We start from the raw sequence: 25896 nt of genomic DNA on the forward strand, positions 1-25896 counted from the left end.
GGTGGACCGAAGTTGTCTTCTTGTAAATTTCTTTATTAAAGGCAACAAGGAAGGAAAGCATGCTTCTTTGACTGTTACGTTCCCATCCTGCACCTATGCAACAAGAGGCAGGTAGGAACCATAATCATGCTCATAAAAACACGTTGAACTAAAATATCCTAGTAAAATATCTCACAATTAAGTCCTTGAAATCGTATTTCACAAAGAAATAAACTTGAGTTACATTAATTAAAATACGTCCCCAAAAGCCATGGGAATGATAAGATTACAAAATCCCTTTAGAAAATTAAGACAACAGAGTTTGTACAAACAGCTGAGTTAATATTTACATTGATACGTTTGATGTTGGTCAAAAGTTTATAATACTTCACTTTTTGATCATTTCTCAACTTTTATTGTAAATTTGATGTCATTTACGTGTATAATTGTTGGCCTTTCCTCAGATCAGTTGGAGGAAAATATAGTGGTGTTATGAGAAACTCGCTGAAGGAGACATGTGGACAACACAGCTTAATGTAACCCCCATTAAAACCCAAACAGACTAAACGATGGTTACAGTGGGCTGAAAGGCAGTCGTGGACTGAGAGTGATTGGAGAGAAATAATCAGTGACATTTGATCGGCAGTCATTGCCTCTGTAGTACAGGTGTACAAGTAATTTTTCAGGATGATGATACATTTTACAACAACACCAATAAGATTTACTTTATTCACTAAAGACATTTATACAGACTGCAAACACTCAGTGTGTTTGCAGTCTGTATAAAAGCTTGAGAAGTCTGAGAGAAGTGAGGTGAGAACAGGAATCAGCCCACAGTGCTGATTCCTGTTCTCTGAAGCACCAGCAGCAGTCAGATATGAACTCAGACGTTGTCATCTTTCACTGTATGAACTTTCTTCCCCATGCTGTTTCTGAAGGTGATGCTTTTTGTCTTATTGGATCATCATCATGTCATTAAAGTTAAACTGTGGATGGTTTTGCAGAACACAGACACAGCCAGTGGGGAAAAAAACAAGGTAATTGTGTGAGATTTGCTGTGGGAACAGCATTAACATGAAAAAGGTGGAGACGAAGAGGGAAGTGGATCATCTAGCGCCATTCCTGTGTGAGAGCTCGTCCTTGCTTGCTGCTGGACCAGTCCTTTAAGCATCATGGCTTCCTCTGTTTGTCTGGATGAGGAGTCTTTGAATGAGCCTCTGTGTGTTGTGCAAAGTGGGAGTGGTGGACGGGAAGCTTAGTGGAGAGCTGATGGGCCACACTGTAGCATGATGTGGGAACAGTCATCTCAACTTTAACATAAACAATAAAAACTGGAGACAATTGTGGATTTTAGGAGGTAGAAAAAGCCTGAATAAGTTGTTGAGCAGTTGTTCAGAGCAGTGGATACTTTGTGTTTACCTGGACAACATACTGGTCTGGAAATACAACACAGATTTTTTACAAGAAAGAAGAGGGAGACGTTAACGTTGACAGAAAGATTCCACATATCAAATCAGATCAAACTTTATTTCTGAGATGCTTTTTATGCCAGAAGTAGCACAAGGTGCTTTACATGATAAAACCAAGTCATGCATTTTAAATTAAAGCAAACCTTCACACACTATAATAGATAACATCACAATTTAAAAACACTCTTATGTATCTTTAATGGTTTTGTGGTGATGACTGTAGTTTTGCTTCTATGTATATATACATTTAAGTGTTGTAGCAGCAGCACCAAAGCCAGGGATTCAAAGAAAATGGAGAAACTGATAATAAAAAAAAAAGAAAGTACCTGGAGTTAACTAAAGAAAAGCTGTTGAAAGAACAGGTTATGTTCAGACAGAGGCTTCTTCATCCCCGCTGCAGTGAGGACTAATACAGAGGGCCAGTCTGGCCCAGAGAAACAACCTCTCATGTTCCAGGAGAGGGGACTCTAAGATGACATCCACGATATACATGCCTCTCTATTTGTTTTGGCCACAATTTAATTTCCCTTTTGGATTACTGAAGCACTTTCAATTCAATTCGCTAATGGCCGAGTGCAGAATCTATTTGCATTTTGCCCAACAGACTGCAACATCGCGCTGCTTACAGCACGAATAAGCAGGAGGTTTCCAACTCATCTTGCAATGCCCTCAACCTTTCTGCCAACAGAAAAGAGGAGCTTATTGTTGCTGCCTCTCACACAACGAGAATGGAGTATTTCACTGTGGACAGACCATTGATGAGCATGCGTCAACAGTGTTTTTGTAATTCCTTTAATTGACAGTAGGTGGAGACAAAAAAAAGCCACCAAATTTTTCAGCTTTAAAACAATTTAGTGTCTTTTTTTTTCTTTTTCTAAATTTGTGGTTGCTATGCTTGGTTTCTTTACTTTCCGAAGGTGAGGGAGTAAATGACAAGAGGATGCAGGACTCCAGCAAACGCATCCATCTCTGACTGGTTTAAGGTGGAAGGCTGGGAATGCTAAAGAAGGATGAGGCATGCAGCGCTAAATCCTGCCCTGTCCAGTCACACAAGCAAGCCTGGTGATGAGATAGTGTTTTGGCTGCTGGTGGAAACAGCCTGACCCACTCCTTCTCTTCTGGGAATGGACATGCAGGAGAAGAAGAGTTGGACCTGTTAGGATGGATTAGTGAAATAACACCTGATGTGGAGGAAACGCCATGCAGCTGGCCATCCAGAACTCAGTTAGCAATCTTGCAATAATGTGAAACAGTGAAGTCCTCCAAATGTTTGATCAGTTTAAATTCACTTTGAATATTAACACATGTACAACACATTGCAAAATGAATCCATTCATTCTGGAGCATTTACATGGATTTGCTTGGATTGTCATGTTGAATTAAGGCAGTTTACATGGAAAGAAATCATTTTCTGGAAAAACAAAGATGTATTTTCTTTTAATTGATCTCTCTATTAACACAACATCGGGTAATTATAAAAACAATAATTTAAGAAAACATACTGTGCAGGAGAAAGTGAGAAGATCAAACTGGTCTTATAAAGCCACGTCCCCTAAATCACAACAAACTGACCTAAAAGTTAAACATATTGCTTTGAATGTCTAATGTCAAAATACCATAAGCATCCCACCAGTTACAATTGTTTTAATAAAAGTGTTGCTTTTACCTAAAGATTTCATGTATCCATAAAGGATCTGTCTTTTTTTTTTTTGTTTTGGTTGGCTAGATTACAAAAAACGGACACTATCTTCTCTGGCGTTTCTACACGGCAGTTTATACAGATAAAGTAAGGAGGTAAGCTGTGAAACTTAACAAAAATGCAATACTGCATAAGGCAATAAGGTTATCTAGCAGATGTTATATTTTAAGATCATTGTGAAACGTGTCTTTGTTCACTTATTTTCCTTTCACACAATGACACCAGAATGAATGCAAACTTAATGTTTTCTCCAAGGGCACCGATGCTTGGAAATAATTTCTTCTCCAGTAAAAGCATGAAAGTTTGAGAAGAAAAGGGAGAGTATGTGCGGTTTTGAAAGTGTGATTATGAATGTGCCGACAATGTGCAGGCATGCCTTTGTGTCAGCTCGAGTTTGCATACATTTGTGAGTGAGTCTATGTGGTAATTTCAACAATATGAACTTTTACTTTTTACTTTAAAACAATTGGCTTCAGGCGATGCTTGTACTCCTAAGCCTCTTGACCAGGAGGCTCCAGACGGCTGCAATCTTCTTCCAGAGGATATTCTGTGGCCTCCTCAGTCCTTTCTGGTTGTTGCTATGTCTTCTCAGCTTTAGACTCTCTGGCAAAGGCCTCGACCGTACACATGTCGAGGCTGCATCCTGTCTGCAAACTCTGTCACAATGTGGGGCATGTGTCAAATCAGAGACGGGCAAGTTGCTGGCTCCAACACACAGTTGTTCTTTCCAGACCAAGCTTCCCAGACCGTAAATCCCCTCTCAGAGTGTCTTCTTAGCCAGAATGCACAGGCCTACCCCACACAAAGCCTGAGACCTAATTACTTAAAGGAGGGAAAACCAGAACTGGCTACTGATTGAGCTTCCTGGGTGAATGTTAATGGCAACCACAGTGGGATATTCTATAACCTAAGATGGATGCAACAAGCCTGGGAGTTAGGAGTAGATGTGGATGCTTGGTGTTGTAAAGCCAAAGATTTGCATGGCGATACATACAAATCTATATATTTAATCTATATCTATATCTATCTATATATATATATATATATATATATATATATATATATATATATATATATATATATATATAAATACATGAAATTTTATATTTCAAGAGTCTTTTTGTCCTGGTTTTATAAAAGTTTTATCAGGTGTAAATAATAATTAAACAACAATGTTGATACATGAAGTGTGCTTAAATTTTTAAAAATGCAATTTGAATAGTAAATGGTATCTAGCTGTTTGCTGAGTTTGAGTGGTTTTAGTGGGCAACTTAGATGCTTTTGTCATCATGTTTGTGCAAAGCTAATTAAAAATTACAAGTAAAATTATATTTCTCTTCTTAAAAAAAGTCTTACTTTAAGCTAGCAATAGAAATACTCTGAGCTAACAACTGAGCAGCCATTAAGCTAACAAATGTTTGTAGCTAATGTTAGCCACCGTTACACTGTGACGCTGTCTGCGATTGCTTATGGCATATAGTTAGGAATAATCATATAATATGAAATGGGCTAATTATGGTATTTTTTACAAGATGACTCTTGTATTGTCTTGATAATCACGAGTGTTGTCTGCGATAGGTTTGTCACAAAGTTTAATTAAGACAATGCTAGCTTAACTTTACATCCAGTACATATCCATGTGTTTGCATTTTGCATCTCAGTAGGCCTTATGCAGATTTTTCCCATTCAAGAGCCATTACTCATTTTCCTGTCATGATAACTACCACATCAAACCAGTCACTGTCTGTCGTGGAAGGTAGGAAGAATTTTAAAGTTGCTTTTCACAGTGGATGAAAATGAACTCCACCATATGATTGCCACATACAACTTAATGCGCAGTGACGAACACATGCATAGACACATGCATAGACACATGCACACTAATAAATACTTGTGTCTCACTCACTGGTTCTGGTTAACTTGGCAGGGCAGCATTGCTACCATCTGTTTATGAGGATGAGGATATGGTGAGCAGACAACCACAAACAGCCAAGGTAATCGTGATGGGTTCCACTAAGTCTCTATCTCTCAGACAGCGCTAGACTCCTCATTCCACAGCTTTTGGACTTTTTACATGGTGAGCCACAGCACAACGACAAAGTGCTTCTCCAGTCCACTGGCAGCTCCTGCAACATTTCTCTCACATTTATGTAGCTTTTGTAAACCTGACAGAATTTCTTATTCATGCGCTTTCTTGCCCATGTAAATCTTGGAGCCCATTTTCCCCACTACTTCCAGGTACAGACCTTCTAATAAATGCAAACTGTGGCAGAGCTTTTGTTGTTGGAGAATTCTTTGTTCATAGGAGCACATAAAGTAAGGAAAAAGACATGGAAAAAAAAAGAAGCTTGAAAATGTTAGATGTAGCCAGCAAACTAATAGAAAAACAGAAAAACAAAACAAAAAAAACAACAAAAAAATTGAGTTTATGAGATGTGTCTTCAACCAAATGAAAAGTCCAGGTCCATGCCAGAGTGTAAAAAAAAAAGCTGCAACTCGGTTACCTGTGGCAGGCTGCATCTTAAAAGACCATTTAAACAGCTGGACTGTGGAAAGCACAAACTTTCAATAAGGCAGTTTCTCAATTTAAGGAATACTGAAGCATCCAGATAACAAACAAACAGAAAACCCACTAATGACAGTAATTAAATTAGCTTTGATCACAATAATGCCATAGCTAAACCTAAAGTTTATGAGTTTAATATATAGCAGGTGTACATTTCTACATAATGATCATTATATGTCTTGTTTTAAAAAACTAATCTCAAAATTGTGTTGCTCTTTTGATCCTTTTTCTGTATGTTTACCCCAGTTTCCAGGCTGTCATGATACTGAACCACTGTGGATTTTACTGTTTTGTGCAGATGATAATGCATTGCACTCACTAATGACACTCATCTGTGTTGTCCATTGCTAATTATTAGTCAAGTACACATAAAAACAACATAAAAGAGTAATACCTAAACAAATTTGCTAAGAAGGTAATGAACAAGAATACTTTACCATTTTAATAACTAAAAATGCTTTAGAGAGTAATGTGACCATCCAATGATTTTTTGAAGTTTGGATTGTATCAGAAAAACATCACTAGTTTAAGAAAAACAGACTGTTGTGTAAGCATTTGATTTAACAGAGAAGTGATAGCTCTGATAATGATGATTGTGTTGTAATGCAAGGAACAATGTTGTTTGAAATTGTTTTTGCTGATTGCAAAGGTATCTGTAAATTCCATATTAACAGTTTATCAAGAAGGAAAGATTAATTTATAAATTTTGCTGACATTTACTGGTGTACAATGGTTGAATTTTAGCTGATGGATGTACAGAGATTGAAGTTAACATACAAGTCTGCATCTCTGGATTCACACAAGCTTAATTTTTGTAGATGAGCAAGTGACCCACTCCCTGATGAATGATGGCTTTTGGGATGCGTGGTAATAAAAAGCAATATGGCCGTTCTTCTCTTAAGCTTAATGTCCACAATTACTCTTCAAAAATTCAAAATGTTTTTCTGTCAAAAAAAAAAACATTTACTTTTTGAGTCTTTCCAACTTAAAGTCTGACTGAAGCAGAATATACACACACACACACACACACACACACACACACACACACACACACACACACACACACACACACACATATATATATATATATATATATATATATATATATGCGAGTGTGTGTGTATATATATATATATATATATATATATATATATATATATATATATATATATGTGTGTGTGTATATATATATATATATATATATATATATATATATATATATGTCTATATATATATATATATATATATATATATATATATATATATATATATATATATATATGTATGTATATATACATATTTATTTGTGTGTGTGTATATTCTGCTTCAGTCAGACTTTAAGTTGGAAAGACTCAAAATGTAAATGTATTTTTTTGACAAAAAAATATATATTAGGGCTGTGACGATATGTCCTGATTCGATTCGATTCCGAATTTTTGAGTGCCGATTCGATTTAAATTGCGATTCTCAAAATTCTTCAATATTGATGATTCTTGTAATTAAAACAATCTTTTTTTTTATTTTATAAAATTTTTTTTTTGCTAGTAATTTTTTCTGATTTCATTTAGGAAAAAACAACACAGTAGCCAGATCACCATTCTGCTGCGATAATGCCCAAGAAGACAAGTTAAAAGATCAATAAAAACAATAAAAATGACATCAATTTTATAGTAGATTAATTTTTTTATTTGAAAAAAAATCGATTTTTTGTTTAAAAAATCGATTTTAAAATTGCGATGCAAAAAAAAATCCATATTTTCGATTTTCCCACCCCTACTGGTTTCCCACGTAACTACATTATAATCTTCAAAAACATCCCATATTCAGGATGGAGAATGTGGACTTACCAGCCAGCTGAGCTGCTCAGGTACTGAACCAGAACATGAGAAAATCAATACTTTACCTTGTGGACCTTTTTGTTTTCACGTTTAATTGTCAACTAATGAGGAACTTTCTATTCGACCCTAAAGAAATGTTTAACTCATGTTACTCTAAGAGCGACAACTGCATGGTGATGGAGGTGATGATGTCAGAAACTGCATCGTAACGAGACTGAAGGTGTCACCAAAGGTTCAAGCCTTGATCCGTCTCCATGAATGATGGTTCTGTCTCGAGTTCAAAACCTTAAGTTACTAAGCCAGTCCGGTTCCTCTTCAGGGATTTGCTCTTCGTCCTGATGTACCATGTACCAACATAGGTCCCTTTCACTCTTCATACATGTTAATCATAAACCATACAGTAAATGCTTTATCCCTGAGTATTCTTCAAACTATTGATCATTTTCCTGCAGCTAAGTCACACCAGTCAAGATATCGACACCACAAAGGTTATAAACAGCAGAGGACCTTTTCATTTCTTCCATTAGTGCACAAATATCTGGCATTTTCAGGCAGATTTGCAGACTCCTTTGAGGATTTGATAACACTCCAATAACATATCAAAAAATAAAAACCGTGAGAGCATCAGCTCAGAGACTGGATAGTTATTGTTTTTTTTGGGAAAATATCCCAGTTTGGGTTGCAAGAAAACCAGACCGGTGTCAGTGGCGGATAGAAAAGTCCCCACAGCAAAACAAATTTGCATCAAAGTTTATTTTTAAAGACAGCAGAAAGTTCTTGTTGGAAAATGTAGGGGCATAAATATTTTAGTTGTCAACAATCACTGCAAAGATAACCTTAACCCTCCAAGGATGTGTATTATTCAGCATGCAGTAAACAATACTTCCTCAGATCTTTACACATGTTGCATTTCTTCATGGAACAGTGGGTTTAATGTGAGCAGGCACTGGCAACTGACATCATTGAGCTGCATTTAAGTGTCTCAGATGCGAAAAGACAAATTTGAGAGCCTAAAGAAGAACTTGATCTCCTTTATCTGTCTGCAGCGGAGTTGTTGATGCTCTTCTGAATGTGCTGACAGCTACAATATCCAGATTGGTGTCATTTAATGCTACCTAAAGCCTGTGGGATGATGATATTGTTGCATGTTTAAATCTCTTTACTAGTGGTGGAAAACTGGAAGAATGGAGATGCAACTGCACAACAAAATCAGCATACTGAAATAAAAACAATGATCTTGCATTTAAAATGATACCTATAAGTATCATCAAGGTGTAGTTAAAATTTTTAAATGGAAAAACATCTCCAAATTCACTTGGAAGTCATTGGAAAACGAGGGGAAAACCCTTTAGTTTCATAGTTTTATGTATAAATGTATGAAATCATAATCATTAGTTTTTTAGATCTTTGAAGTGTTTAAATACGAAAACAGATTAACAAACAGATGTCCCTTGAGTAACTGAAAAAATGGAAAAACACAAGCAGCCTCATTGCGTACAATGAATTAGGAGTACATAAATAGCAACTAGATGCTGATAGTTAAGGGTGCATTTTGTTACAAGTCTTCAAAAATAATCCCCACAACGAGGCAGAGTCTCAGACCATTGCTCGGTTCTAGAAGTACTGTGAGAAATCCTAAAAATACTTAACTGACTCGGCAGGAATTTGGCGAGCATTTGAAATGTTTCAGTTTGTGACAGTTTGATTAGAAAAAGACTAAATAATTATGGCTTATGTGGAAGGGATGCCAGGAAAATGCTGCTTCTCTCTAAAACAAACATGGCAGCACAGCTTAGGTTTGCAAAGTTGCATCTGAACAATCCACAAGACGTCAGAAATAATCTTTTTTTTTTTTTCTTTTTTTTACGTGCGAGATTTAAGTGGAGATGTTGGACAACAGTAAGCAGCAACGTGTTTGGTGAAAAAGCAAACACAGCATATATAATCACAAACACCTCATACCAGCTGCCAAACACAGCGGTGGTGGGTTGATATTTTGGGCTTCTTTTGGAGCAACAGGATCTGGACATTTTGGAGTCATCGAGTCAACCATGAACTCTTATATACCAAAGTATTCTAGGGTCAAATATGGGGTTGTCTATCCCATGATGAAGAAGTCCAATAGACGACAGCAGTAGCTAAAAAATCATCAGTGTGTTAGAATGTTCAATGCAATACTGTTTTGATGGGATATAAAGCAAGCTGAGCCCACATCAATGCCTGCAGGGTCATAAGGTATACCTTGTTTTTCCACACTCTGCATCTGTGTTTCGACTTAGTGCGTGTTGAACACATAATAACATGGTATAATGTGTTGTCAGAACTGTCAGATGGTTTTTATATGTTCTGATACATCAAGCCATATAATTAAAAAAAGGATATCCTGTATTAGCACATGATTGTGTACCACTGGATTGCTCATGCAAGGTCCACATCGAAATGGTTTGGCCCCTATAACAGGTCAGTTCTGGCAGATGAAAGAAGATAATTCAACCCAAGTACAGAAGAAATGATCCATCAGAATTCGCGTAAGTACTCCGGCCAGTGCCAGGGTGCTGAATCAGGACCATGTCAGTGTTTTGTTCATATTGAGGTCACCACACATGGACCACACTCGGTCCAAATGCAACTAAACATGCTAGTTTTTAGGCCAAACTGGCCCATGTACACATACCCCAAACCTAGAAATAAGATCTAAAGTGAGCCAGAACTGTTTCGCTTTAGGTGAGCTGCTGCCAGGACACGGCCATTCTGGTCTCAGAAATAAAAATGAATTACCCTGAAATGCACAAAATAGTTCCACTTTAAAGTTTGCATTTCATAGTGGGCTTGGAGTTAAAGATGTGGTCATCTACCTGCTTCAGATAATATACTCTCATCTGGCTTTAATACATACACACATGGACATGTGCACACAATATATATATATATATATATATATATATATATATATATATATATATATATATATATATATATATATATATATATATATATATATATATATATATATTTATATATATATATATGCTCCAGTCAGAATTAAAACAAAATAATTCAAGCTGACACCACCACGGACAAATCAGGTAATTAAAGGTCTAAAAAGAAGTTGCAGAAGAGAAGAGCAGAAAGAATATGGAGAAAAACTAAATTAGCCTTTTTTTGGACAATTTTAATGAAGAACGCACAGAATTTACATCAAGACAGTAAAACAGGTAACAATTTATTTCCAAATCTCATTACAGAAAGCAAAAAAAAAAAAAAAAAAAAAAAAAAGAATCAGAAATTCTTTTTTAATACAAATGAAATTTTAATTAACATGGATTTAAACAAGTCACATGCAGCATGTGAGGACTTTGCAGACCACTTCAGAAGTAAGTTTAGTGCTTTTAGATCCATTTATTTATCTAAAAGTAATGTTCATTTGAACATATTTGAACAGATCTGAGGCATTGTTTTTACCTGAGGAAACACTGGAAAGTTTTGTCCTTGATGACGCAAAGATGTCTGGTCAAGTTTTCTCCAGGCTACAGTCCTTTTAGATTCAATTCCTACATCGCTTTTTAAAACATTGCATGGTTTCCTTGAGCCTTCTCTCTCTACAGATGTTCGTCTTTCTATCTGTCCTTCAAACAGCGGTGGTGAGGCCCCTTCTGGAGAAGACTGATTTAGATCCAAACATTTTTAATCACTACCAATCAGTATCCAACTAACCATTTTTTTTAACATGATTATAGAAATAGATGTTTTTATTAAGTTATATGAGTTTTGGAATTAAGACAACATTTTAGAAAAATATCAGTCTGGTTTTCGTATTGAGCTGGCCCTGTATGATTTTTAACGATCTTAGATTTAATTTACACTTCAAGAAATGTTCTATCCTGGTTCTTCTGAATCTTAGTGCCACGTTAGATAGTAGATCACCACATTCTATTAAACAGACTCAGAAGTCTGGCCGGCATCTCAGGTGCTGTCCTAAAATAGTTTTATCCTTATCTCACAGAAGGACAGTTTTTCTATAAGTATGGACACATGCTCCTCAGGTAGTCATTCATTTATTCATCGTCCTAACCGCTTAGTCCAATGAAGGGTCACGGGGAAGGTGGAGCCTATTCCAGGGGTCTTTGGGCAAAAGGCAGGGTACACTCTGGACGGCTCGCCAGTCCATCGCAGGGCCTCAGGTAACCATGTAATCAAAATGTAGGGCGCCCACACATTTCTTATTATTTTTAATATGTAATATGTTGCTCTACTTCATTTAGGAAAGGTGCTATAAAACTTGGTTTGATTTGATTATTTGTAATGGAAATTTGAATTAAGAAATATTTGATTATTTCTGTGGTGTTTTCAGAGGCAGGGAACTTTCTGATTTTTAAATAAACTTTTAGATATGTTTGTATCAGAGTTTCTCATGTGACATCACTTCATTTAGCTCTCTTTTTTGCAACATACAGTAAAAAGTGTAGATATTGAGCTCCTGTGATTGAACACATTTGATATGTTTCCCCTTTCTTTTGTACTTTATTTTGAATTTTCCAGGTTTCAGATGAAATTCCAGTTTTCATCTTTTAGCAGCAGTGGCAGAGTCCAGGCTGACATAATGAGCCAGTAGCAGTAGCATTCATCTGCAAATACGTGTTGGAGATAGTGATATCATGTGAAGAGGAACTGTTTGTGTATGAGGCTAGGTAACTTCCCGACCACAAGGAGAAAGTCAATTCTGTCAGGATCTTTCAAAGAAATCTTATGGATCAATACAGGAAATGTCAAAGTGCTGTTTGAGGCTTGAACATGATTTACATGTTGAGCTCCACCATCTCAACAAACACTGGGAGTCAGACCCAACCCAGTCTTACCACACTGTACTCAGACATTTTCAGTAAAGCATGCTCCTTCTGAGAACCGACATTTTGTTTTTAACCCTACAAACTATTGATTTAAGTCCACAGACATAGATATATACTGGTTTTATGTATACCTGGCACTAATAAATAACTAGTGTCGCTGCATTTTCTGAAATGATTGCAACAAATGAGATTATTAAAAACCAAATATTTAAAATGCATGTAAATCTACTGATGTCGTCGAAGATGCATTACTGGGCAAACTGAGCTGATATGTCCAGATGATGTGGTTGGAGGTTGAATAACATCTACATGTATACACTTCACCTGCCTCATATGGACCTAGATGTGCAGCTCATCCTTCAATGTTAATATTTGCTTTTAATCATTATGTAAAAACAATAAAGTGTAAATATAAACTAATTCAGTCAAAGACCCAGTCAATCTGCTTTTACTACAGTGTCTCTGAATGGACAAATAACCTTATTTCCAAAGTGAGAAGCTTCTCAGCATTAAAACTGCAGTACAGGCTTTGTTTGATATGTACTATAGTACTGTTTGGGATAAGTAATGCCTTAAAACAGTGATGTCAAATTCCAGTCCTGGAGGGCTGCTGGGCTGCATGTTTTAGATGTTTCTGCACATCAAGCTCAGCCCCCCTCCCCACCCCCACCCCCCCCTTTTATTTTTATCTAAAAATAAAAAGAGGAACCAGAAGAATAATCTGGGCTGTAATAAACTAATCAGAATATTGTCTGTTTAATATGTTTCATTAATATTATTGAAGCAGGTGGATTTTTGCATTAACAGGCAGCTATTTTCTGCCATCAGTGGACAGAAAGAAACTTGACGGTTGAGCTTAAAAATAATTTTTCCAGTTTTTATGAGAAACAAGCCAACTGAGGTGACATATTAAATTTTTGCATTTGGTATGTTATGTTTGTTAGTAGTTTAGTAGTGACACACATGACAGCATAACAAATGAACATTTTAACTGACTGCACTGGCTGTGTTAACTTTCATTTTTATTCAACATTTTTTGACTTGCTAGTCTTGGGGACTAGCATCTAGGGCACAGTCTGGCTCTCTGGCTATCTGTAATACATGTGACAATGTCTACTCACCTTCAACTTGTGTTTTAATGCTTACAGCCCACATTCCTACTTGCTTCCATGACTTTAGTTGTAATCATCATTCTTTTTGTGTGTCATATATCTTCTTTTAAAGGGGCTTGGGTAACACTTATGCTAAATCAAGCTGAATGACCATGTTGGGAACTACTAGATAGTTGTTTTGTTTTGTTACTATCTGTAATGTGTTTTGTGTTTGATCAACTAGACAGGGCACATTGGTTAATGAACTCAACATGCTACCGGTCACCTGAAAGTCACTAATGAGTCAACTGAACATCAGAGCAGGAGCGGACTTAACATTAGGCAAAACTAGGCGGTTGCCTAGGGCCCCCAGTTCTTTAGGGCTCCATAAAACTTGTCATACACTTCTGATTATTTATTACTTACTTATTACTAACAAAATTTTTTGTTTTTGATTAAAATGCATTCACCAAACTGTCAGCAAAATGATTATTATATCATATAGGGCCGTGCAATAATACCTAATGTGATCTGTGTGTGTGTGTGTCTGTGACGTGGTCAGTGAGTTGATCTGTAACTTAAACAATGACTCTTCACAATAAATGATCAGTTCATACCATCGAGTGAAGCAACCCTTCCCTGTCGTCATACACGGTCCTCTCAGTCAGGAAAGAGACTTTTACACTGGCTGTTTGTTAGCAACGCAAATAATATACAGTAGTCGAGTAGAAAGTGTAATATTTACTATAGGGCCTCATGCCAATCTTTGCCTGGGGCCCCGAATCTCTTAAATCCGCCACTGCATCAGAGTAGGGGTCCATCTTACCTTAATAACTCCTTGCCTCATATCTTGTGAAATCACTTCCTCATCTAACTTCTCTAAGATCTTAGCACCTACCTTACACTTAACTTTCAAACATATTTTTCTTGTATTCTCTCCGTACAGATGTGCAGCTGTAGTAGGCTACCCAACTTCAGTGTTTGTCCTCTAAAGACACTTTGCAAGATACAAATCTCAAACTGTACTTTCAAACCTTTGGCGGGGTGGATCAACTCTTTTAAAGTCATGTCTTGTTTAGGGTTGATGACTAACGCTGAGGGATGCATTGCTCATCGTCACATTATGTTTTAATGGTGCATCCCCCAGTAGCAGCACTTTCTGATCCTGCTGTCTTATACAGGACACAACTTGGAAAAATGCAGCAGGATTGTAAAAATCTGACAGATGTGAATGAAAAACGACTGTGGTGGAGAGAGGTGCTCGTGTTGTTTGACCTTTTAATATAGAATCTGTGAGAATGTGTTGTGGGTCAGATTTGACTCCCGGAGAGTGCTTGGCTCAACTCTGAAAGGCTCTGAGTCTCTAAACAGAGCTGTGAGTGTTGGGTAGACTAGTGGTCTGGCCTGAGGGTCTCACTAAGCAGCAGGAGTCCTGTGGTAGGAAGCTGTGGTCTGCAGAAGGCAAGCATGGAGCTTGGGAAGTGTAAAGCTTTAATACTTATGACCTGCTGGCTGGAGTGGACTACGAATGAGATGGAGTGTATGGGAAAATATGTGGATATTTTGAATTCATCACATTTGAAGACCACAGAAGGCACAAAATCTTTGTATCTGTCTTTCTGACAGCCATAACCAGGAGAGTTATTTCATCTTCTCTATTGTGTGACTGTTTTCTACAGAAAATCAGAGTGGGAGTTAAGTTAAGTTAAGTTAAGTTAAGTTAAGTTAAGTTAAGTTAAGTTAAGTTAAGTTAAGTTAAGATAAGATAAGATAAGATAAGATAAGATAAGATAAGTTAACTTAAGTTAAGTTAAGTTAAGCTAAGCTAAGCTAAATTAAGTTAAGTTAAGCTAAGCTAAGCTAAGCTAAGTTAAGTTAAGTTAAGTTAAGTTAAGTTAAGTTAAGTTAAGCTAAGCTAAGCTAAGCTAAGCTAAGCTAAGCTAAGCTAAGTTAAGTTAAGTTAAGTTAAGATAAGATAAGATAAGATAAGATAAGATAAGATAAGTTAAGTTAAGTTAAGTTAAGTTAAGTTAAGTTAAGTTAAGTTAAGTTAAGTTAAGATAAGATAAGATAAGATGAAGAGATACAATGTGATACGATATGTTGAGATGCTCACTGGTTTGTTCAGTGAAAACTACTTTTTAACTACATGACTGGAACAAATAAATCAGAATTGATGTGCAGATAAACTTAGAAAATGTTCCAAATTTATGAATAAATGTATATGTGTGGCTGCCTTTTAAATGACTAGATGGCGTCAAAATAAAATGATTCCTCTACCAACTTCTGCATACATTATGATTTTGTTCATTTGCTAAAAGCAGCAATCCTACTTCTTAAATGCTATTTTTTAGGATGCCACCAGTTGAGACACTTATACTATACAAACTATAGCCTGAAACAGTAGTGTTAAAATGATAACTTAATTATTAAGTTATTATTTTTATGATCAACTTTGCTCTGAGAGATCCATGCTTTCGTTGGTTTGGTGAAGCCTCTTTCCACTGGCATATCCTTTCCCCTTCATTTAAGCAGAAAACTCCTCCTCCTCCACTTGTCATCACTTTTACCCCGGTCATGGGCCGGCTGACTGAAAAGGATTGGACTCACTGATACTGATTAATGATCGCCCACAGCTACACTGATCAGACTCAGATGGTAACATTCCCTGAACCTTCCTCCACCTCTTTGCCCTGCAGCTGAATTCAAGCCTCACCCCATCACTACGATATGTGTTGTTTTCCTTCTCTTTGCAAGATGTGCCAGGAGCCTCTGTGTGCCAAAACATGTGTGAATTTATAACAAAACATTTTGAATCTGATCCGTACTTCAGTTGTGTCAAAATATTTTTTCAAACTGCCTCTATCTCACACGGCTTGATGGGTTTCTCCCTGTGTAAATAGTTGAGTTTCCTCTGTAACCTTTTGTTTTGAGTTGATGCGATAAATTTTAATTGGTCACTTAACACATTTGTCAGAAACAGCTGATCAACGTGACTAAACTGTTTTTGGTAGACATGGCCAGGGTGCAGCTTAACCAAAATTGAACATTAAAGGAAGACATGAATAATATTATAAATGAAACGATTAAACAATGAGGAGCCATTCATTACACAGTTTTATTGCACGGTACGGAGTCTAGAACGTGCAGCGGAGTGGTGTTCCTCTTCAAAGTGCATTATAACTATGTAGTGAATGGATCTGAGTTGTTTAATCTGCTTACAGCATGGTCCCACGCAGTCAAAATTTTAAAACAAATGTTAATTTCTTTAAAAAAAAAACAAAAAAACTTGCTAATAATTTGCTAAAGTTTAGGAACTATTTTATTTTGTACTTGATGTACTTTTTATACCTAACAGCCATTGTCAAACTACAGCACGTTTCTCTCGTACCCCTGTGAAAAGCCAGCTGGTCCGAACCTGCACGTTGCCATGGTGACACTCATGACGTAGTGATATAACAGTGATTTAACTTGCTATGTGTATATATGTACAAACATAATGCATGCTAGTTGGCATCAGAAATCTCACTGACTGTGGTATAAAAATATTTGGACCACAGTGAAGTGTGGGACAGAATTCTCTCGTTTCCTTTGGAAACTATGGTCCAGAGTTTGTAGGACATATTAAAATGAAGCATTGTGACGGCATTTTGGAGTTTTAAGAGAATTACAACTTTTGTCATGGATGCTTAGATGTTTGTGGATCTTCTGGATAGAAGCCTCCTAATCAGGTGGGACATTTCAACTGGATCTTTTTGCCACATTCCACACCAAGTAGAGCACAACTAGAAGTGGTTGGGATGATAATTAGTGCAGGATAAATAACCCCGTTAGGCTGTATTTATAAAAGACAGTATGGTGCATATTTCTTAATGTGCACCTGTAGGAAGGATGTGCAATATGCACAAACTTTTTATGTGCAATATTTCCAGAAAATGCAGTTTTCGACTCTATATGAAGAGTCTGTCTTTTTGCACGTAGGTCTCCTTTCCTTATATCCTTAGACTGCTGGTCTAATGAGAATCTGCTTGCTTTTGAAGAGGCCTGTTGATTTTCTCCTCAAGCACATACCGCACCATTGGGCATCCAGCAGAGTTTTTACCTGTGGTTGTGTGTGTTCTTCCAGCTATAATGAAATACCAAAAGCCTAAGGGCAACACACAGAGCCAACTGCAAATTTGTTTACTTTCAACAGGCCCCGTTTGCTTTCATGCGATCTGCACTTGGGGAGCTTCTGGCACCTGTCGGGGGTTTTCTTTGAGGTAAGGGTGAGCCAGGCTGCCCTCATCACCCCTGTGGCTCTGAATGGGAAGAAGAAAAGAATTCAAGCTGTGGTTCTGAAACTGGGATATTGTTGGAATGGCGGCTGTGGCGAGCAGCAATATGGTGCCATTTATCAAATCCTTATAGATTGTACCATAAGATAAGCCTTCCTGATAGGCCATTGTCATCCCAAATATTCACTCATATTTTCAGTTCTCTCTCTCACACACACACACACACACACACACACACACACACACACACACACACACACACACACCCTTTCAATTCAATTTTACACTTCATATTGGCTAAGTGAATCAGACAGCCTTGGATATATTTTGTGACAAATTGAATCAAATCAGTGGCACTGGTTCAGGAAGCAGTGTTAAGAAAAAACAGAGAAAGACGGAAACATCCAGCCCCTTCAGGACATGACTGAAACTTCTGAGTTCCTGTATCTCCTCCAGTCTTGCTCCACGCTTTTGTTGTCCCCAAGGAAGAAGAGGAACATCTGAAGAGGATCAGAGAAGGCCTAATCATACTTAGTCCTGCAGAGGTTCGAATAATGCAGCTGCAGTACAGTGAAGAGCAGAGGTGTCCAGCTCCGGTCCTCGAGGGCCAGAATCCTGCAGGTTTTCTATGTATCCCTGCTCAGACACACCGGATTCAAATGAATTAGTAGTAGAGCTTAATCAGTTGTGCACGTCATTGGCTGTTTGATCCATTTAGTGGAAGCTACATGTGTTGGAACAGGAATACATGGGAAACATGCAGGACAGCGGCCCTCGAGGACCGACTTTGGACACCCCTGGTGAAGAGGGTCATCAAACAATATATGTGCGGTCTTGGCAGAATGACTCATGCTCGATTATAAGTCGGTCACAGCAGGGCTTCCGTTCCAGAGTTCACAATACTTTTCAGAGGATCATCTTTCCAACCACCAAGGGGCTAAATTTCACATGTGCGTGTTAACGTGTGCTACTTTAATGTCAGGTCAGACCAGCAGGTGTTATATGTTACCCTAAAAATGAGCATGCCTTCCCTTCACAACATGAGACAGATAAATGGTCTCAGGGAAGAAGGAAAGTAGGAAGAAAGTAAATTGGTTTAGTCAAAGGTCGAGATGATGATTCCATTCAGGCGAGAGCTGAACTTTACAATATTATAGGATATTTTATCAACTATAATCCACAAAATGTTACTCTAAACAACGTACACAGTGATTTACCAAACATTAAACACATTCATCTGCTTGTGATGCAGAGATGTATCACGATGCCGTTTTTAAACCAACTTCTTTTTCAGTGAGTCTGCATGTAGTTAAACACATCAGCGTCTGTAAACATGAATGCACTTCGCTAAAAAACACACCGGCTAAATTTCAGATGCTTTCCATCATTCAGACAGTTTCTCCAGTCCAGTAAATCAGCAGTGTACCCATCCCTGACATTTTACAGTAGGCTATAGGTATTTTGTTTTTTTGGTGTATGTTGGATTTAGGGTCAACAAATCCAAGGAAGGACCAAAAGAGAGAAATTGTTTGCTGTGGCCACAGGCTGACTGATCAGTAATGTCAGTAATTAAAGTTTACATTCACCAGGTCTCTCTGTTAGAAGCCTTAAATCTTGAAATAAAGTACAAATGAAATGACATTAACTTTAATAAGGGCCATTTCATTTTGCAAGATGAAACTAAGATTCATCCCAAGATGTCTGTCAAATATTTTCTTTTGTCCATTCAAATATCTGTTGTGTTCAAAGTAGCATTAAAATTAGAATATATGTTGTTCTGGATTAATTTTAGACTTGCTTAAGGGGAAATATGCTCATCAGACTGCAGTGTTGGTCTGAATCATCTTTTTCTCATTGTAAAACTCACACACTGACAGAAATCCTGACAAAAGTCAAATTTCTGAAATAGATTTATGTTTATCACGTCAGACAGTGAGCAACCCAAAAGATGCTTTTTGCTGTTTTGCACATTTTGGTGAAGGCAAATCCTCCATGTTGGCATAATAACTGTGAGGGCAAATGAGTTAATTCTCCATTTCATCTGAATGCTTGAGCAGGCATCGATAAACATGAGTTTAGCATGATATACGATTTTAATGTCAATTGTTGCTTTTTTAAGGGCAGGCTCTTGCTCAAGTTATATAAAGTCTCATGATGCTCCATTTAAAAGGTATAAAAAAAATATAAGATCCTGATGTGTTTTGGACTGCTGGTCTAAGTATCTATGTGATGCTGCAGCTGAGGAGATTAATCAGATCTCTGAAAAATCAATGCAGTCTTAATTTTCTCACTGGGATCAGTAACGTCTGTAATTAATACAGATGCCAGCATTAATTACAGCTGCTTCCTCTGAGTACTATATTGTGTATGCATGCATATGTATATATCTATGTATATGCTACCAGATGGCAGCTGGAATAGGCCCCAGTCCCCTGATGGCCTAACTCCTGGTGAGCATCTGCAGGCCAGCTTTCTCTGGGGCCACATGGAGCATCTGGACCAGGTTCAGAGTTGATTTTTTTAGCATCGTTGAGGTGGAGGATTATTGAATGAACTAAAAATAACTCATGTCTTTATTTTTTACTACAACAAGGCATCATAACATATTGCGTGAAAATGTAGCGCTTTCTCAGCAGTTCATATAAATTGCATGAACTGAACAAGGCTGCATTATTGGCAGCCATTGCTGCAGCTTGCTCACGTTGAGTCTTTCTTAGTATCTTCAGATTTTCTCAGGAAATTTTCTTATTTAGCGTATTTCTGTTTGTGGTGGTTTGGATGCTGTGTTGCTGGAAAGACTCTTACTGGAATTTATGGCACTTTTAAAGATCTGTTATGATGCGTAACCATGCCAACGGGAGTGTTTGCGTGCAAGAAAAGGTGATTGATCTTCTGATCTAAAAAGCCCAAGTTATACCCAAATAAAACCTCATTTGTAGGAACATAACCTGGACTTTGATGTTTTAACATGACATTCTGACTATGACGGCGGAAACAGGCATCGTCACTGATTTTTGCAGCACTTCTGTCTCATAGCCGATTAAATAATTTCTATTTCACTGTTTTTATTTCATCAGTTTTGAACAGTAACTATCACAACATAATTTCCTTGTAAGAATTAAGTGTTATCTGATTAAACTCTATGGATTAAAATCCAAAAACACATGTATATTACTAAAGTAGGTTACACAACAATTTGGCAATTCACAGCAGACAGTTATCCCAGTAGCCTTCATACATTTCTAGTGTTAATGGTTTAGTTGAAGATCCAGGAATCTGTACCTTTCAAATTGTCTGCTTTGATAAATTAACATTATGTTTTAGATCAAGGAACTCCTTCTAGTTTGTCAGGGAGAAACATTTGCTTGAACATTTATAATTAATGAATTTTTCTGTTGCATTTCTCAAGAGTTGCGACAGAAGCAACTTTAAGTCAATTACCATGAGGATCTATGCAACTTAAGGCCCATTTATGCTTGATGCAGAAGATGCATATGGACGGCTGGTTTGGTCCGTCTCCTGCGACATTTACACATGTAACTTGGTCCATTTTCAAGGGGCTTGGCTGTATCACCTGCTGCAGAAAACAAAGCAATACCAGCAGAAATCTCAGTGTTGAGTTTTCTAGCAGACAAACAACCGTCAAACTATACGAACAAGAGAAGAAGAGGAACTGAAAGAAAGCGACGCAAAAAGCATCAAATAAAAAACACCTGAAGAGGTGTAGAAGAAACAGCAAAAGACTTTCCGGTTTTATTCTTTAACTCTTTAGTGGTGCGTTACGGCGCCTGATCTCGGCACTGCTCACTGGGGAGGTATGAGGACGGCGACATATGACAGGGTTTGAAACGAATGTCCACATGTACCAACAAAAGGGAGCATGAATGGGCTTTAATTACAGTTGTGCTCATATTTATTCATAAAAGAATAAGTTAAAGAAGGAAAAAAAAAAACAGCTGCCTGAAAAATAATCTGAAATTGACTAAAGTAATTATAAATAAAAATTTTATGAAAATCATTACATTATTTTCTAATTCTGGTTCAATAGAAGTATTTTTTTTAAAGAGCAAACAAATAAGATAATTTATTACATATTACATCAGTCATAAACTACTATTTTGTTGAACAATCCTTTAATGTTTCCGCTCCAGTCAGGTGTTTTCTGTTCCTCTCAGTCAGACTTCTGCACCTGTTGACAGGTATTTTGTCCCACTGTTCAAGAGAAAAGTGCTCTAATTTGTCCAGGACACATTTGCTTGTTTGTTTGTTTTTTGTCTTCAACTCAATTAGATGAAAAAACAGTGTCTTATATTAATAAATTAGATTTTTGCACATTTTTAGTAATTGTTCCTTTTTTAAGTCTCCAGTTATTTGAGTGACTGCTGTAAATTCAGTCTTTTCTTTAATGAAATGGTATGAATACATATGAGCACAACTGTAAAATCATTAGCTGTTGGAAAAAAAACGAACAAATAATATGAGTTGAAGGTTGTGTCCATGAGGAGGACAGATGGACAGAAACTCTTTAGTTTGTCAACAAATGTGAGAAAATCCCTGAGTGATTTTTTTTAAGCAATGTTCATGAAACAAAGACTTGAAGGAAATGACTGAAGGAATCTGGAGAAATATCTCTGCACAAAGGCCTCAAACACAAACCTAAACTGGACACTGGTGGTTTCCAACCCTTTAGACAGACAGCGCTGTTCATTTCCCCTCGGCAAAGTTTATTCCCGTTTATTTGATGGCAGTGTACTGTCGGAAATATATTTGGGTTCATTCTGTCTGCAATGAAGTAAAAGTCAATGTAATGAAAGAACTGCTTTTCTTTTCCTTTTTCTTGTTTTATGAGTATTTTTCCATACTGTCTTGACTTTTTTTCTGATTTCAGGGAGCATAAAAGTTACCGGTTCTTTTTATATCTTCTACTATAAGGTTTATTATAGTTACTGTTTTTAAAATGACGCAAAGCTCCAGTTTTAAGGCTCTGGATGGAAGTGTTTGGCGGTGGAGCAAACAGTGTAAAACCATGACATTCAAGATGACAGCCTTTATTCCTGCAATAGCACACACTCACACACACACACACACACACACACAGAGCTTGTCACGCACGGACACACATTTTTTTTTTATCACAGATGTCATCAGTGCATCCAGCTGTTTGACCAATCCTCCCTTCATGTTCTTCAAGTCACTTCTTTGCAGAAGAGGAAATCTTCCAGTATTCCCCTCCCACAGACAGAGTCATAAATGAAGTCTGTTTGCACAGTTTGGATAATTATTGGATAAGTTTATTTTAATTCACAGATGTTACTTTTTGGAGTTTAAGAAGCCGTTGTTGAAAACTGCTGCTGTAAAAGAAACTGGCTCAGGAAATAGAAAGACATTGCATATGAGAGAGAGCAGAGGTTAACAGTGCCACTAGTGGTTTTATGCACATACCTAAAAATGACAAAAAATGTTAGCGAGAGTAAATATACAAACCTGAATGGGTCATTTGTGACAGCGCTTGATGGGTTTTAATTCAATTTGAGTTTAAGAGTGACAAACTTATTGAAGGAGTGAGAAATTCCACTTATTGGTTTTGTCCTTTAGTCCAGCCAAACAGCATTCAGCCGTGCAGTTTCATCCCAAAGTGATTTTCATTCCCCAGTCCTCCATCCTTACTGGCATGCCTGTCTTACACCAGTATTGCTAGACTAAATTCACTAATATGAACAGGAAACTCCTGCTGCAACATTTCTGCTCTATACATTTGGTCAGTCTTGTAGTTTTAACTTTAACATGCGCTTTTAACACTTTAGGATTTATGGAGGATCCATTCTAACATCCACAAGAGGTTTATGGACCCCAGTAAAATGTTATTTTGTTCCGTTGCCCAAATGGTCAGACCACAAACCATCCAGTTGTGGCATTAACAGTCTGTATTGACCTGTTTTTCTGCTGCGGCCTGCTTTCATGGCATCCAGTCAAGACTGAAGACGGGCCTCCAGTCCAAGCCTTTGCTTCGATGTGCCAAGCACTTCTTATTCTACAATAGTCCAGAAAATCTGGACTGCTTCCATACAGTTTTATTGGCTCAGGCACTCTGGGCTCTCGCCTTGATCACAGCTTTTTCTGGGATGCTTTTATGTGAACCAAGGATCACACAAGGTCAGATATTTTAGTGCATTATTGGGTGTTTGAATTAGTCTATAATCAAAACTTTAATATGCTTGTGTTAAGGGCATGTTTATTCAGAATTAGGTGACTGAATATTGACAGCGAACTTGGCTAACTTCTCTGTTTTATGATTTTAACACTGAACAGAAGATTTAACTCTGTGAAGTTCTCAGAATATTACATTACAATAAATAATACTGTCTGCAATAAGATCATAATTTGATTTAAATGCAATGTTCTGTCGGATCAGACAAGTTAAATGTTTAACTTGTCAGTTTGAACTCCTGTGTGAGTTTCAGTCACTGAGAATTAATTTTTTCATGTGTTTGTACTTTTTTGCTGTTACAGATAATCGTGTTTTCTGTAAAAACATATTCAATAATCTATTTAAACTGTTCTGGCTCTTTATTGTGTTTAAAAATAACGCGCATGGAGCCAAACTACTTCTATGTCTCCACTCACACCACTGTAAATAAAAACCTGTTCTTACATATAGGAAATGTGTAAATATGTTGGTGTTTACAAAGACACACTTGGCATTTCTCTCTTTCTTTTATTATTAAACATGCCATTAAGAGTGCCAAACACACTTATGTTCTGTTTGATATTTTCCAGCATCATTTGAAGGGTACATGATTAGAATATGCAGCATATTCAGATAATTTTGAGAAACTTCTGTCTTCAGATGAAGATGTAGGTTCACTTTGCTGTTGGAACTTCAATTAGTCAATCAAAAGGGAACAAACATGGTAATGTGGGAGTCTTCAACAAACATTTGGACACGATTAGGATAAATGGATTTTTAAAGATTCTTCTACACTCATCGCCAATTTAGACACATCAGTTTAATTGCTTTCCCCCCCCCCCTTAACACAAGCCAATCACATGGCAGCAACTTAATACATTTAGTCATCCACACACAGCCATCTCTTGGGTTTACAGAGAAGGATTTGAAGTTGAAAAAAAAATTTCTTGACCAGAATATCTTGTTGATGCCGGAGGTGAAAGGAAAATGTACAGACCGGCTGGAGATGATAAAAAAGGCAGCAGGAACTGGGATAAGCACTGGTTCCAGTCAAAATATTCAGAATAGCATCTCTGAACACAACATGTCCAACCTTGAAGCAGATTGGCTCCAGCGGCAGAAGACCACTCCTGTCAGCTAAGAACAGGAAAACTTAGGCTTCAGTTCACAAAGACTCTCCAAAATTGTACCATAGAAGTTTAGAAATATGTTGTCTGGTTTGAAGAACCTTAATTTAAAGTGCAATATGCATGACAGGGTCACAGCTTGATGGAAACAACATAAAAGCATGGATCCATCCTGCTTTGTGTCAATGGTTCAGGGGTGGCGAAAACACCAGCCTACCTGAGTATTGTTACTAATCAAGTCCATCCCTTTATGAACACAGAGTAGCATCATCTGATGGATACTTCCAGCCGGAGAGTTCACCATGTCACAAAGCTCAAATCATCTCCAGCTGGTGACCTGAACCATGACGATGAATTTATGGTACTCCAACGGCCTCCACAGTCAAATGCCAGTCCAACACAGCAGCTTTGGGATGCGATGGAACTGGAGATCCTCATCATTGATATGTAGCAACTGTGTGATGCTTCATGTCAACATCTCCCAGGCATGTTTCCAACACTTTGTCAATTCTATGGCACCAGGAATTACAGCAGTTCTGAAAGAAAACGGGACCAACCTGGTACTGGCAAGGCTGACCTAATAAAGTGGGCAAGTATATGCAAAAATAATATGTTTCTTTAAACTGTGGAGGCCATAATTCAGTCAAAATAAGCAGTTCTATCCTATCATTTTTTTCATTGTAATTTCTTGCTTTAAATAAAATGAAATAAAAAAAAAAACTGCCCCATATTTATGAAATCCTTACACATCTAGCCTTTATGTCATGTTTATTTGCCTATGAATCTGATTTCATTCCTGCCTTTAAGCTGCTCTCG

Source organism: Telmatherina bonti (assembly GCF_933228915.1).
Source record: "Telmatherina bonti genome assembly, chromosome: 5".
NCBI classification, from domain to species: Eukaryota; Metazoa; Chordata; class Actinopteri; order Atheriniformes; family Telmatherinidae; genus Telmatherina; species Telmatherina bonti.